Here is a 12,552-nt window from a genome sequence, read left to right on the forward strand (position 1 = left end):
TGGTGCAACCTATATGCAGATGACACCCAACACTACTACTCCTTTCTACTTAAAGCCAAGGAAATTGTCCTGACCCTAAACCACTGGACTAAATTAAAACTTAATCCAGACAAGACAGGGTCAGTCGGAAGGTGGATCAGGGAATAAGGATTGAGTCAGTGCTGGATGGGGTTATACTCCCCCTGAAGACACAGGCCTGCAGTTTGGAGGTCCTCCTGGACTCAGCATTGAACCTGGAGGCCCAGGTATCTGTGGTAGCCAGGAGGGCTTTTTCACAATGAAAACTTGTGTGCTAACTGTGCTTGTTCCTTGAGAAGCCAGATCTGGCCATGGTGGCACATGTCTTAGTTACATCCCATCTGGATTACTGTAATGTGCTCTACATGGGGCTGACTCTGAAGAGTGCTCGGAAACTTCAGCTGATCCAAAAAGCTGCAGCCAGGTTGCTCACTGGGGATGGTTATAGGGAGTGAACACCTCCCCCCCCCCCATCATTGTAGTAGCTCCATTGGTTGTCAGTCTGTTTCCAGGAACAATTCAAATTATGACCTTTAAAGTCTTAGACAGTCCAGGGTCCAGGCTATTTGGCAGACTACATCCCCTTGTCCAAACCTGCTTAGACTCCAAGATTTTCAGGAGAGGTCCCACCTCCATCTCAAGCTCAGTTGGTAGGAATGAAAGAACAGGGCTTCCTGGTGGCTGTCCCTCAACTCTGGAACTCCCTGCCCAGGGAAGCCAGAATGGCCTCATCCTGCTGTACTTATTACTTAGACAGGCTTTTAAGAAGATTTTTAAGAAGATGTTTAAGATTTGGTCAGGGGGTGCTGTGGTTTTTAGCCATGCTTTGGTGGATTTTAACTGTGAATTTTTAATGCTGTCTGTGTTTTAATTCCATTTTAATGTTTTCATATTTGTATATTTTAAATTGTATACTAACACTTTTATGTCAAGCCGCATTGAGTGCTCTTTGAGGAGATAAAATGGGGCTATAAATAATAATAATAATAATAATAATAATAATAATAATAATAAACCCAAAAATGTAGAGGGCCAACTATATTTCTAACTTTTTAAAAAAGAAAAAGAAAGGAAAAGCAGGGCTGGGCTGGGCAAACATGGTGAATGTTTTTGGGTCTGAGAAACAAGTCTTCACTCACAACACCCAGACACCTGCTTCCTGCCACTCACATCAACAATTGTGCGGACACATGGTGCTTCTCTGGATCAGTCTAAAAAAGCTTGAACCTGTTTCAAGATGCTCTAGCATACATATTCTATATTAGTACTTACAGGAGGTCTCCCAGTTCTGTTATTGGCTCTTTTTATCTAGTCCCAGTCGACCACTGTGTCTTGCATAGCTATTTGCAGAATGTTTGTTCTTTTTTTCTGTTACCAGATTTTTGTGGGAAAAGCAAGTTAATGTGTTATTAACATGATACATTGCTTGCTATTCATGGGCGGCACTGTGAATAGCACCTCCAACCCACCCACACTCTTTGAAGCTATCTCTAGCTTATCTAGTGATGGCTGGTGGTTGCCATGAGAATAGAGCTATTAAGCCCCTCTAGATTTTAATCCATACTCAAAATGAGCAATTGGAAGTGTTGAATCTTATCTCCAAAATAGGATCAGAAACTTTATGAGCTTCAGAATAATCTCAAAGTGGTTTGACTGCACCAGAAGTGGACTGTGGAAAGGTGGGTGAATATGAGAAACACTGTGGAATTGGAAGACCTATTGATTTGCTGGACCTCAGACGAATCCCTAGACCAAATCATAGAAAAATAGAGTTGGAAGAGACATGTGGAATATCCAGTTCATCTATGTAGGAAAACACAGTCAGAGTATCCCTGATAGATTGCCATTCCAGTGTACTGTAGCTGCTAGCATATATCACCTTTAGTTGGTCTTAATGTGAAGGATTTTGAAAATAAAATTGGAAAAAAAACTGGAAGGGCAAAGATAAAGTAATTGAATTATTTTCTCCTCTTTACATCTCTATCTTGCTGGCATAATCTGGGTAGGACGCTAAACATCTCATAGGCTCTAATGTTAGGGGATCTCCAGGATCAAAATTTAGAGAGAGTCTTCTCAGTGGCTGCTCCCACGCTTTGGAATTCACTCCTACAAAAGGTTTGAATGGTTTCTTCTCTGCTCTGTTTCTGCCAGAAAGCAAAACTCATTTCATTGGGACAAGCTTCCTTGCTGTTAATACGTATGGCAGAAGGATATTTTAATGGGAGTATTCATCTTTTAAATTATATTTTAACTGTGCTTTAAACTGTTTTTAATAGATTTTTTTAAAAGTTTGTATTTAGTTGCACTTATTTTAATTTGTTGTAGGGTCACTTGGGTGCTGTGCTGAAAGATAGGATATAAATTAAACGAATAGACTGCCCTGTTAGTGTTCCAGCTTTCTGTTTCTTATTCTCCTTCATCTCCCCCCACCCTTTGCTTAATACATTTACTTAAAGAGTTTGAGAAAAAAAAACCTTGTGATTTAATGTGTCCTTGAAAGACAAGCTCGTTATTTTAGAAGAAAGACTATACTGGATTGGGATATTAATTATATTTCATTGAAAATACCTTACCTCCATCAATGTTTAGTCTATCAAAAATGTTTCAGCTTTCAAAGAGAAGATAAATTATACACCATTAACGCAAGTTGTTGCCATTTGTAACTGGCATATTGCAGAGGTAGAATTAGTCTTTTGATTGATGGCAATGTGTTTAAACAATAGAATTTCAAGCTGTTTTGTCCCTATTTTCCTTGAAACTATTTTGGTTTGTTTCACAGTCAGTTTTCTGGTGGAAAGGTGTGATAGTAATATTGATTTCCCCCCCTCTAGATTCTATTATCAGTATCCCATTGTTTTGTCCAAGGATATTTCTTTCTAATAAAAGTATATAGCTTTTGGACATTTGAATGTTAATAGTATAATTTAAAGCAAAAAATACAAGAAACTGTTTGTTACTATTTAAGAAGCACTATTTTTATATTGTTGGATCTATAGAAAAGTTGGGAGGCAGATTTTGTAAACTCGCTTCAAGTGAGCATTGCTACTGGAATTCTCATTATCTTTTCCACCCTTTCATCTGCATTAAATTCATATTTATTTCAGCTGAGTGAAGCAGCCTCCTCATATAACAGACTGAAAGGAGTGGGAGACCTGGGGGAGCAATGCACCTTTCCATCCCACACTGCAATCTTATCATGATTGTTGTTGGCCCTTCCTAACAAGAAGAAAGTGTCTGTGAAGGATTTCACTATCCAATCTGTCCTCACTCCCTTTCCCTCTCCCCATAGTCCTCCTCTCTACCCTGAGTGGCAGGAGCCAAGAAACGTTGTCAAGTGAGGAGGCGGGATTGAATTCTCCAGTGTGCTATGAAGAAGCCATGGGAGCCACCATCAAAGAATTGACTTCCTCTACATAATGTAGAAAGAGAAGGGACTGCTTATAACATACTGTAAACAGGTGCTGGGTAGTATTACTGTTTTCACTGATATCCCAGTCTTGATAGAAGGGCATCTAAACCCCATCCTGAGAAATGATTCCACAGCATTGGGCCATTACAGTTAAAATGGAGTCAAATGCATTAATTCTACTGTGTAGATGAATCCTAAGTCTTCTTCATCAGATGCACAGAATGAAATGCCTAGGGACAGTAGTTAATAAGCAGAATAATTACAAATGCAAAAATTGTGAGCACAGTGATGAGGTGAGAATGATGTATTAATGATGATTGTTGGGGATAAAGAAAGGGGGGGGGATTATTGCTTAAAACCAAGATAAGTAGAAACAATATGAATGGTGAAGGGAGTTGTTTAACTGTAGTGTGGCGATGCTGCAAGCTTTCACCCCCTCTTATTTCCTAAGATGCTGCAAGATCCCTTTCCTTACATTGAGGGATGTGAGCAAGGTTTTGTTTGCCTTCATTGTCTACAGAGTTACTAATTCTGCACAGAAATCCAAGACAATTCCAAGAAATCTTTGAGACTGAGACTGGAGATAACAACAATTGCCTCGGACAAGAGAAGCAGAAAAGTTCAGAAGATACTAAATGTGTGTGAATGCTCAGTAAAATGTAGGAAAAATACACAGAAACCTCTGTGCAGAATGGAGTTGGGAGACTGGAAAAACGGTGCATGTAGACTGTAGAATTAATGCAGGTTGATACCACTTTAACTGGCATGGCTCAATACTATGGAATTGTTAAAGTTGCAATTTTACCAGGTCTTTCGTATTATCTGCCAAAGAGTGCCAATGCCTCAACAAACTTCAAATCTCATGATTCCATATTATTGAACCTTGCCAGCTAAAGTTGTGTCAAACTGCATTAATTTCACAGTTTAGATACTAGAGGTGTGCATTTTTTAGTACTCATAAGTTGTATCAAATTCATTAGACTCATACTTATGAGGAGATATCTGACACATGGGCAAAGAGATGGTGTTTGTGCAATCTTAAACAATGAATGATGCCCTTGAGTTGCATTCAAATATTAGCCTCATAAAGCTACAGAAGATTATATTTTCTGTCTCCTCTTGGGATGTTAGTATTTGACTATGTCATTTTAATATGTGGGGATGACTAATTTCTCTCTGCTGTGGAAGAAAACCAATATTTATGTGCAGATCTCATTCAATATTTACACATCTTGGAATCTTTCAGAAACTTGTTTCTTCACAGAAATATATGTAGGTGTTTCTTTCTTTTTAGAATGAGAATTTAAAAAACAAACAAAACAAAAACACACCAATTTCCAGGCATCCATGGCTATTTTTGTGTAACAGCAATCTTTCCTACACAACTAGGTATCTGTTTTGTGCAAGATTGCTTCTTGTGGAATAGGTTTATTGTGTGAGATCTGTTTGTGCACAGAGAAATTGTTTGTAATACTTTGATATACATAAATACTGGATTAAAACTGGGCAAAACTCTTACCATAGTATTAAGAAGCAAATAATGGTGAATCGCCTCTTACTAACTTTCCACAGTTGTAGAATTGCATGCTCCTGTGAGAAAAAAAAAGATGATGCTGGTGGGAACAGTGCTTCAAGTATGGTCTTCCATGCCAGAAAAGTTTTTGTTGAGGAACTAGACTAAATATTCCAAAGAGCTAATGAGCAATAGCAATATTGAGGGGTAACATTGGCTTAGGATTTCTCAGAGACAACAGCACAGACATCATAGTTTAGACTTGTTCATACTGCACAGAGGAAGTGAAGAACACATATTTTGAATGCTTTTTACTATAAAAACCCTATGATGAGACAATCCAAAATCAGACAACAGATGGTGCCAGAAGATGACACTTCCAGGTTGGATGACACTCAACAAGCTACAGGGATGAAGTAAAAGACAAGTATGAATAATACTGTGTCTAACGATGAAACTGGACACAAGCCAAGAAGACATTCAACTGTCAATGTATTTCAGAAGTGAAAGGAAAGTCTGCAGCTATACAATACTACAGGAACATGGATTGTCAGAATCATGAAGCAGTAGAAGCTAGATATATTAAAACATGAAATATATAATCATTGCAGTACTTGTAGTGGGTAACCTAAAGTGGACAGGAATGAAACCTTTTCAGTCCAATGACTACATAGTATTTTATGTGGGAAATGAAAATCTAAGAAGAATTTGGGTGATATTAATTGTGAAGAAATATGTACCAAAAGTAGTCAAGAGAGATAATGCAAGGTCTGGCCAAATTATATCAATAACACGTCTGATAAAAACCATGAATAGAATTGTAATTCAAGTTTACCTCCCCTTTCCAGTTGAGATGGCTATACATGTATGCCAATGTCACCTAGTTCTGATGAACATAAAAGTTATAGCTGTCTTTGGGTTACCAGTTGTAGTCAATAGAAAGTATCAGCTTTTCTGTAAGGCATTAGGCTTTGCAAACCAAATCAACGTGGACTGGCTCTGAATAGTGGACACAAAAACAAGCTACTTTTTGAAGTGCCAGATTGGGATCTATCCCATGATGAATGGAAACAGTTGCATCTCCTATTCTCCATGATGATTCTTTAGTTTGTTCTTTCTCTCTTCAGGCAGTACATAGCATACCTTCTTGGGAATGCTTTGTGTTTACATTTCATTTCATAGACTCATAGAATTATAGTTGTCAGAGACAACAAGAACCATCTAGGCCAATTCTCTGCCATATGAGCATACACATGTGAATAATTTGCTTTTATCTAACACAGCCTTTTTTGTGAGTTAGCAGGTATGTGACATGTATCTTTTTTCTGTTAATCCCTGTTAGTTTTAGGGGGACTAAGTTATTTCATTGCATCAATAGTTAGTCAATCACAACTTAGGAAATAAAAGCTCAAACAATTCAGTGAGGTTATATTTATCAGCAAAAATGCATGACAAAATTCTTACAGATACAGACCATCTGGACAGCATATTCTGGGCATTTTTTCTTGATTCATTTGACAGACATTAACTTCACTGGGAAAATCTGGCTTTATTGTAATATATTAGAGTGGGGAAAAGGGGGGGGGAGAAAGATAACTATGGGCTTTAGATTAGGAGCTGACGATGCAAAAGAGAATTAAAAAACTTGAGGAAAGAAACAGAAATGATAAGTATATAACTTTCAGAGATATTAATGCTTAATGCATAGCTTTTGTACCATCCAACATGCACTAATTATCATCAAAAGAAGTCACATGGAAGGAGAAACTAGATGTTATGATACTACCATGAAGAACAGAATACCTGTCATCTTTGTTTTGAACTATCACTCAACAGCTACAGTTAGTATAGTCAATGATCAGAGACAGTGTTGTTATTAGGGGCCTTCAAGAGAATTCTGGATTATAGTGCCCCGTGTTCTCATTGATCCCCAAAACTTGCTAGTGCTGAAGAAAGTTCTATCACATTTTACAACACTGAGTTTAGATCTGAAGTCTTGAATTTATTGATTATATATCTGTATGATAATTCAAGATAGACATTGTTATATATAAATTGCAGTATGGATATCAGTTATCATTATTATATCATTATCTTTGTAATCATCAACAATATTACCAGCATGTATTTACAGGATTAAAACCACATAGAAAGCCTTCTCTATAGATTTTGAGAAAAACACCTTCTTCAAAAACAAAATGTGCAAAGCACAGATGGGCAAATGTTTATGAAAACAGTGATGGAAGAACATGCTGGCAGAGTCATCCATCATTCCAAATAAATCTGCTGTGCCTTTCTTGGGTACATCTCCCATTCAATCTGTGTTTTTAGAGGGCAACCAAGGAAGAAACAAGTGATAGTTTTCAGTTGGAAAGTTCTATTTATATGAAATCCTGGTTAGTATAAGAAAGTCATTTACACTAAAAAGAAACACACAGCTCACATTTAACCATGAGACAATGAGCATACACAATCACAAAAACAGAAGGTACTCTACATGCCAGTTTGCAATAAATAGGTTAAGGCAGTAAAATGAAGTTAAAGAAATAACTATCAATCCTTACAACTTGTGTTCATTTCACATTTTTTTAATTAAATAGTATGACATTTATTTCCACAGCAGCATTAAATACCCCCATTTTTTCTCTGCCTTAAAGTGCTTCAATACATGCTGGAACTTGCACTATATATTATTGCAGTCATGCAGAATCATAGAATCATACAATCTTGGAATTAGAAGAGACTGCAAGGGCTATCTGTTCCAGCCCCCTGCCATGCAGGAATACAAACCTAAACCACCCCTGAAAGATCCAACCTGTTTAAAACCTCTAAAGCAGGAGAGAACACCAATAATAATAATAATAATAATAATAATAATAATAATAATAATAATACATTATGTTTACATGAAATGTCTCTTCTTCTAATTGAATCCATTGGTTCACACTCTAATATTTGAAGCACTCACTATCTTCTGCATGAATTCAGATAATTAAGTAACTATCTTTCAGTTTTATTTACTGTGAGCCAAACATATCCAACACTCTCAATCACTCCTCGTTAGCCTTGGTATTTAGATCTTTGATAGTTTGGTCTACATTCCAGCTTGTCTAACTGTGGTGCTCAGAACTGCACACATAATTATTCCAGTGGAGGTCTGACCAAAATTGAATTTTTGTCCCATTTTGCCACATGGAAAGGACAGGGCCTGCCATGCACCATCACATGACACATGTATTTATTTATTTATGTATTTATTCAACTTGTATACCGCTACTCCCAATTTGGCTCGGAGCAGTTTACAGAAACAGATTAAAAGAATACAATTAGCTTTAAAATGACCATAGCAATACCAATAGGCAGTGAGAACAGGCATAGCCCGGATTGTTCATGCCAATGATTTACATTGTAGATAATGTTTTGTCCAGTGTTACTTTGTGGATAATGTTAGAATTTCCTTTCACTTAAAAACAAACTCCCTCCTATATTGTCACTTTCCTCGGGCTATTCAGTTCTCTTCCAGTACTTATTGCTCTTATTGGGGATGTTTGTTCCATGGGTTTCATACTGTATTCACGATCCCTAACCCATTTTGCACTTCGGTTTTTAATCTGTTGCTCAAAGATATTTTGTTTCTTCAGCAGATGTGAGAGCAGATGTGAAAATTATGCACATGAAAGTATGTTCAATGGCAGCCAGAACTAAACTCAAAGCAGAGTATCTCATACCAACCCAAAAAGATTTGTATCTCCCGTGGAGAACATACTTTCATGTGCATAATTTTTCCACCAGAGGAAGGCCTGAGGTAGGCCGAAACCGGTCGTGGTCGGCTGTCCCACAAGCGACTTATAAGAAGACATGACTGTACTATAAGTTTGCACCACATTGTTTGTTTGTTGTCGCTGTGGGGTTAACAGTGCAGCATGTATATATATTGTTGTTGAATTGTGGTAGGCTGTTACTCAAGCTACCTATAAGAAAATACAACTGTACTATAAGTTTGCACCATACTGTTTGTTGTCGCTGTGAGGTTAACAGTGCAGCATATTTATATACTGTTGTTGAATTATATCATTGTTTATGTTATACTAGTGGTATTTTTGTTATATACATTCCACATTTGTGACTGCAAACCTGCCAAATTTCAGAATGTTTCACCAAGCCACTGATTTTTTGGAATTTTAGAAAAGTTTTCAACCATATTTTTTTTGAAAAAAAAACCCCACAGACACAAGAGAGGGTTCTGGAAATTGAAGTCCCAACCAGCATGCACCACAACAGGGTAGAAGAATGGACACAGTCAACCAGGCCTCTGATTGGCTGAGAAAGAAACATGTGAAAAACACATAGAAAAAAGCTTCAATTCCCATCATGTCCTAGGAGGGAGTGCAGAGGCTTCTTCAACGCCTGCACTGCATAAAGTGCTGCTGAGAAAGTGATTTCCTGGTGGGGCCCACCTTTCTCTCTTTTTCCAGCCTTATTTGCCTCAAGTGGGCACTCTGTCAAGGGGGAGCTTTTGGAAGGGATGGAGGAAGCTGCTAAGGAAGAAAGAAAAGGAGGACCACTATCGTCAGTCATCCTCTCTTGCCTGATTTGTGAGGCTGCCCACATGCCATAGCCTCCTCTTCAGATAGAGTGCCACTCAGTCCCACTGCCATCAGGCTGCTCGTGAGCTATTCTAATTAGGGCTTCTGCTGGGTCCTGCCCAGTCCATTTTCAGTTATTCAGCTGCTGAATCACTGAATTTTCATGAATCCCAAATTTCCAAACAGAATTCTGCACACCCCTATTTAGTAGCATTCAAACAAACAGTAAGCACAGATATCTAAAAAGTGTTAACTCTAGCACCACAAAGTCCTCATTTGCCTAAATTGTAGAGCCAGTCCTAGTCCTGGGTATACCAATCTTTCCAAAGGTTAGTGGTTGTGTTATATATTATGCCAAAGATTAGCTATGGGGACTTGGGGGCAAAGTTATGGAACCCACAAACAACTATAAAATGTCCACTTCCTGGTAACATCCTTGGCCAGAACAATGTTTTTCCTTAAACGGAACTTGCTACTTAATGAACTTAATCATCCACCAATGAAAACATATTTGAGGATAAATAAGTCTAGGTTTGGGCTTCTTTGATGAACTGTATGCAATGCACAAATGGGCTAGAGTAAATTTGCTAAATTAATTGAATCTGTAGGGTTTGTCTGTGTCTTGACTCAACTTCCAACAATTGATTCTATGGGCTATTCTAGCTGGAAATAACCAATAGAGATTAAGATATAGCTAGCAAGCTCTATTTGATTTTAGAGGTCAAGTCATGCTAATTCAAATGAAATCCTCCAGATATTTCTGATTTTTGAAAAACTGAAAAAAGCAGTTTGTTTTATGTGTTAATGGAAAAGGTATTGTATACCATACTGCAGCTTTATATAGGTTGTTTGGAAATATGAATTCCTACTTTTTAAAAATGAATACATTTCCTATCTCAGTATTCAGTGAGAATAATGTCTATAGAAATAATTGCTTGGATGGTACAAACTCTAAAAGCCTTGCATGCTGTCTCACCATTGTGGGTATTGTGCTGTTAAAATGTCTCTGGCTCAAAGTCATTAGGGGGACAGGTTTCATCCAGGACATATGACAGTAGACCTCCTTTTAGATTTCTGGGGAAACAGACTGCAGTTTTTGAGCACCAATGAGAGCAAACTACCGCAGCCTCTGATCCTACAAATGAAAATCAATGGTGCAACTTCAAATGCGCCACGCTTATGAACACAGCAATGTGGAGGAGGGGAGGGATGGAGAGAAGGAAGATGTTTCTTGATGCCTCTCTCTCTCTCTCTCTCTCTCTCTCTCTCTCTCTCTATATATATATATATATATATATGAGAAAATATCCTCTTTAAAAAGACCTTTTTTGCATATACTTAAATTCAAAGAGACATGTGTCTTTAAGTTTGGTTTCTGAGATCAATCATTTACTGCCAAAATGCTCCCTTGTTCAAAGTTGGTTAACATCAGTTGCTTCTGAAAATAGACCTGTGCTGACCAATTATTGCTGTTATATAAGCCTTAGTAAGCTTTAGTACATTTTTAAAGACTGAGCCTGTCAAGAATATAATTTGACAGGCAAGAACGTACCAGCTCATGTATGATAGATTTCAAAGTAAATTGGATCTGACCATCTGTGTCGAGCAGAAGGGGGCATCTCTGTGTATGCTTGCTTTATTTATTTATTTTTGTGCATTGTTCTTTGTTGGCTCATTGCTGTGAATGTCTTATTGTTTCCAATTGTGTTTTGCAACTTATCCCCCTCCCCATCCCACAAGCATATTGATCTAGATGGCAGGTTTTTGAAGGGCTAGAAAGAATAAACTAAAGAAATAGTTATAGTCAAATTTCCATGACTTGGAACAGTGGGGGGCTTTCTTTGCTCTCCAACTCCTCAGCCATCAGAAGACAGAACCGATTTCTATAATGACTAGGAAACATCAGCGATACATAGCTGATAAGTACAGTTTTGCAGCTAATCTGTTTTAGTTAGTAGTTTTGGGGTTTTTAATGGACTAATCAATTAATTAACTGATGAAATGGAGTATCATAGGAGCTCAGAGCAGGGAATAATCAATGGGTGTCTAATGAAGATCACTGCCAAATGATGCAGGCAATTTCTTATAGAGAGAATAATTTTAAATCAAGTGATGCCCATTTCACTCACACTGGGATTGTTGGAACTGAGGGCTCTTTAATAAAAAGAATCTCTGTTCAAAAACGCAGCTAGTTTACATATGGACACAAGAGTTTAAATATTCCAGTCCCACAATGATGCAAAACATGTCTAACTGTGTTTACACAAGCTTGCCTCATAAACAAAGGAGGACAAACTAATCAACTTATATAATTGGACCAGTTCATATATGTTGTGAAGCCCTGGGCTCTTTGTCCTTGTTATACCACATCAAGGAAGTAGTACATTTTCAAGTTAGTATTTTATTTCCCCAGAAATCCAGGTTAAATCAATCCAATTATACATCAACTTGGCTTTTCATTTTGCCAGGAGCAGTTTCATTCCTCCTCTCAACAACTATTGCTCACTAGATGGCACTATCTAGCTGCCAACATTGCCAGATAACCTTGCAGTTTTCTCCTAGGGCAGCGTAAAGTACCTCTTTTTTCCATCAACACAATCATCACCATCCACACAGTCAAACAGGTACACATTTTTTTTTCTTGGGACCACTACTATGTTAGTAGAAAGTTTAGAGAAAGAATTCCACCCATCTCCTGAAGCCTAGATAAAATCCATTAGGACTGGGTTGGATTTCCCCCTCTTTCCAGGACAGTTTCCCTTTTGATTTGAATTGCTTTTGTTTGGATTGATGGGTTTGGGGTTTTGATGGGGCTGCTTAACTAGGAAGCCAATTGGAGGTGTGAAACTGTAGGGTCAGTGATGACATGTGGTGGAGGGAACATCTCCAGATTTATGGGTCACAGGTTCCTGGGGGATGGGAAAGGACACCACTTTGGAGGCAGTCTGGGAAATATTTACACTTCAGGTCTTGTAGATGGGAAGTTCCTTAGGAAGACTTCTGTTGTTGAGAGCTTATTGGGAGCC

The sequence above is a fragment of the Anolis sagrei genome, chromosome 5 (genome assembly GCF_037176765.1).
Source record: "Anolis sagrei isolate rAnoSag1 chromosome 5, rAnoSag1.mat, whole genome shotgun sequence".
NCBI classification, from domain to species: domain Eukaryota; kingdom Metazoa; phylum Chordata; class Lepidosauria; order Squamata; family Dactyloidae; genus Anolis; species Anolis sagrei.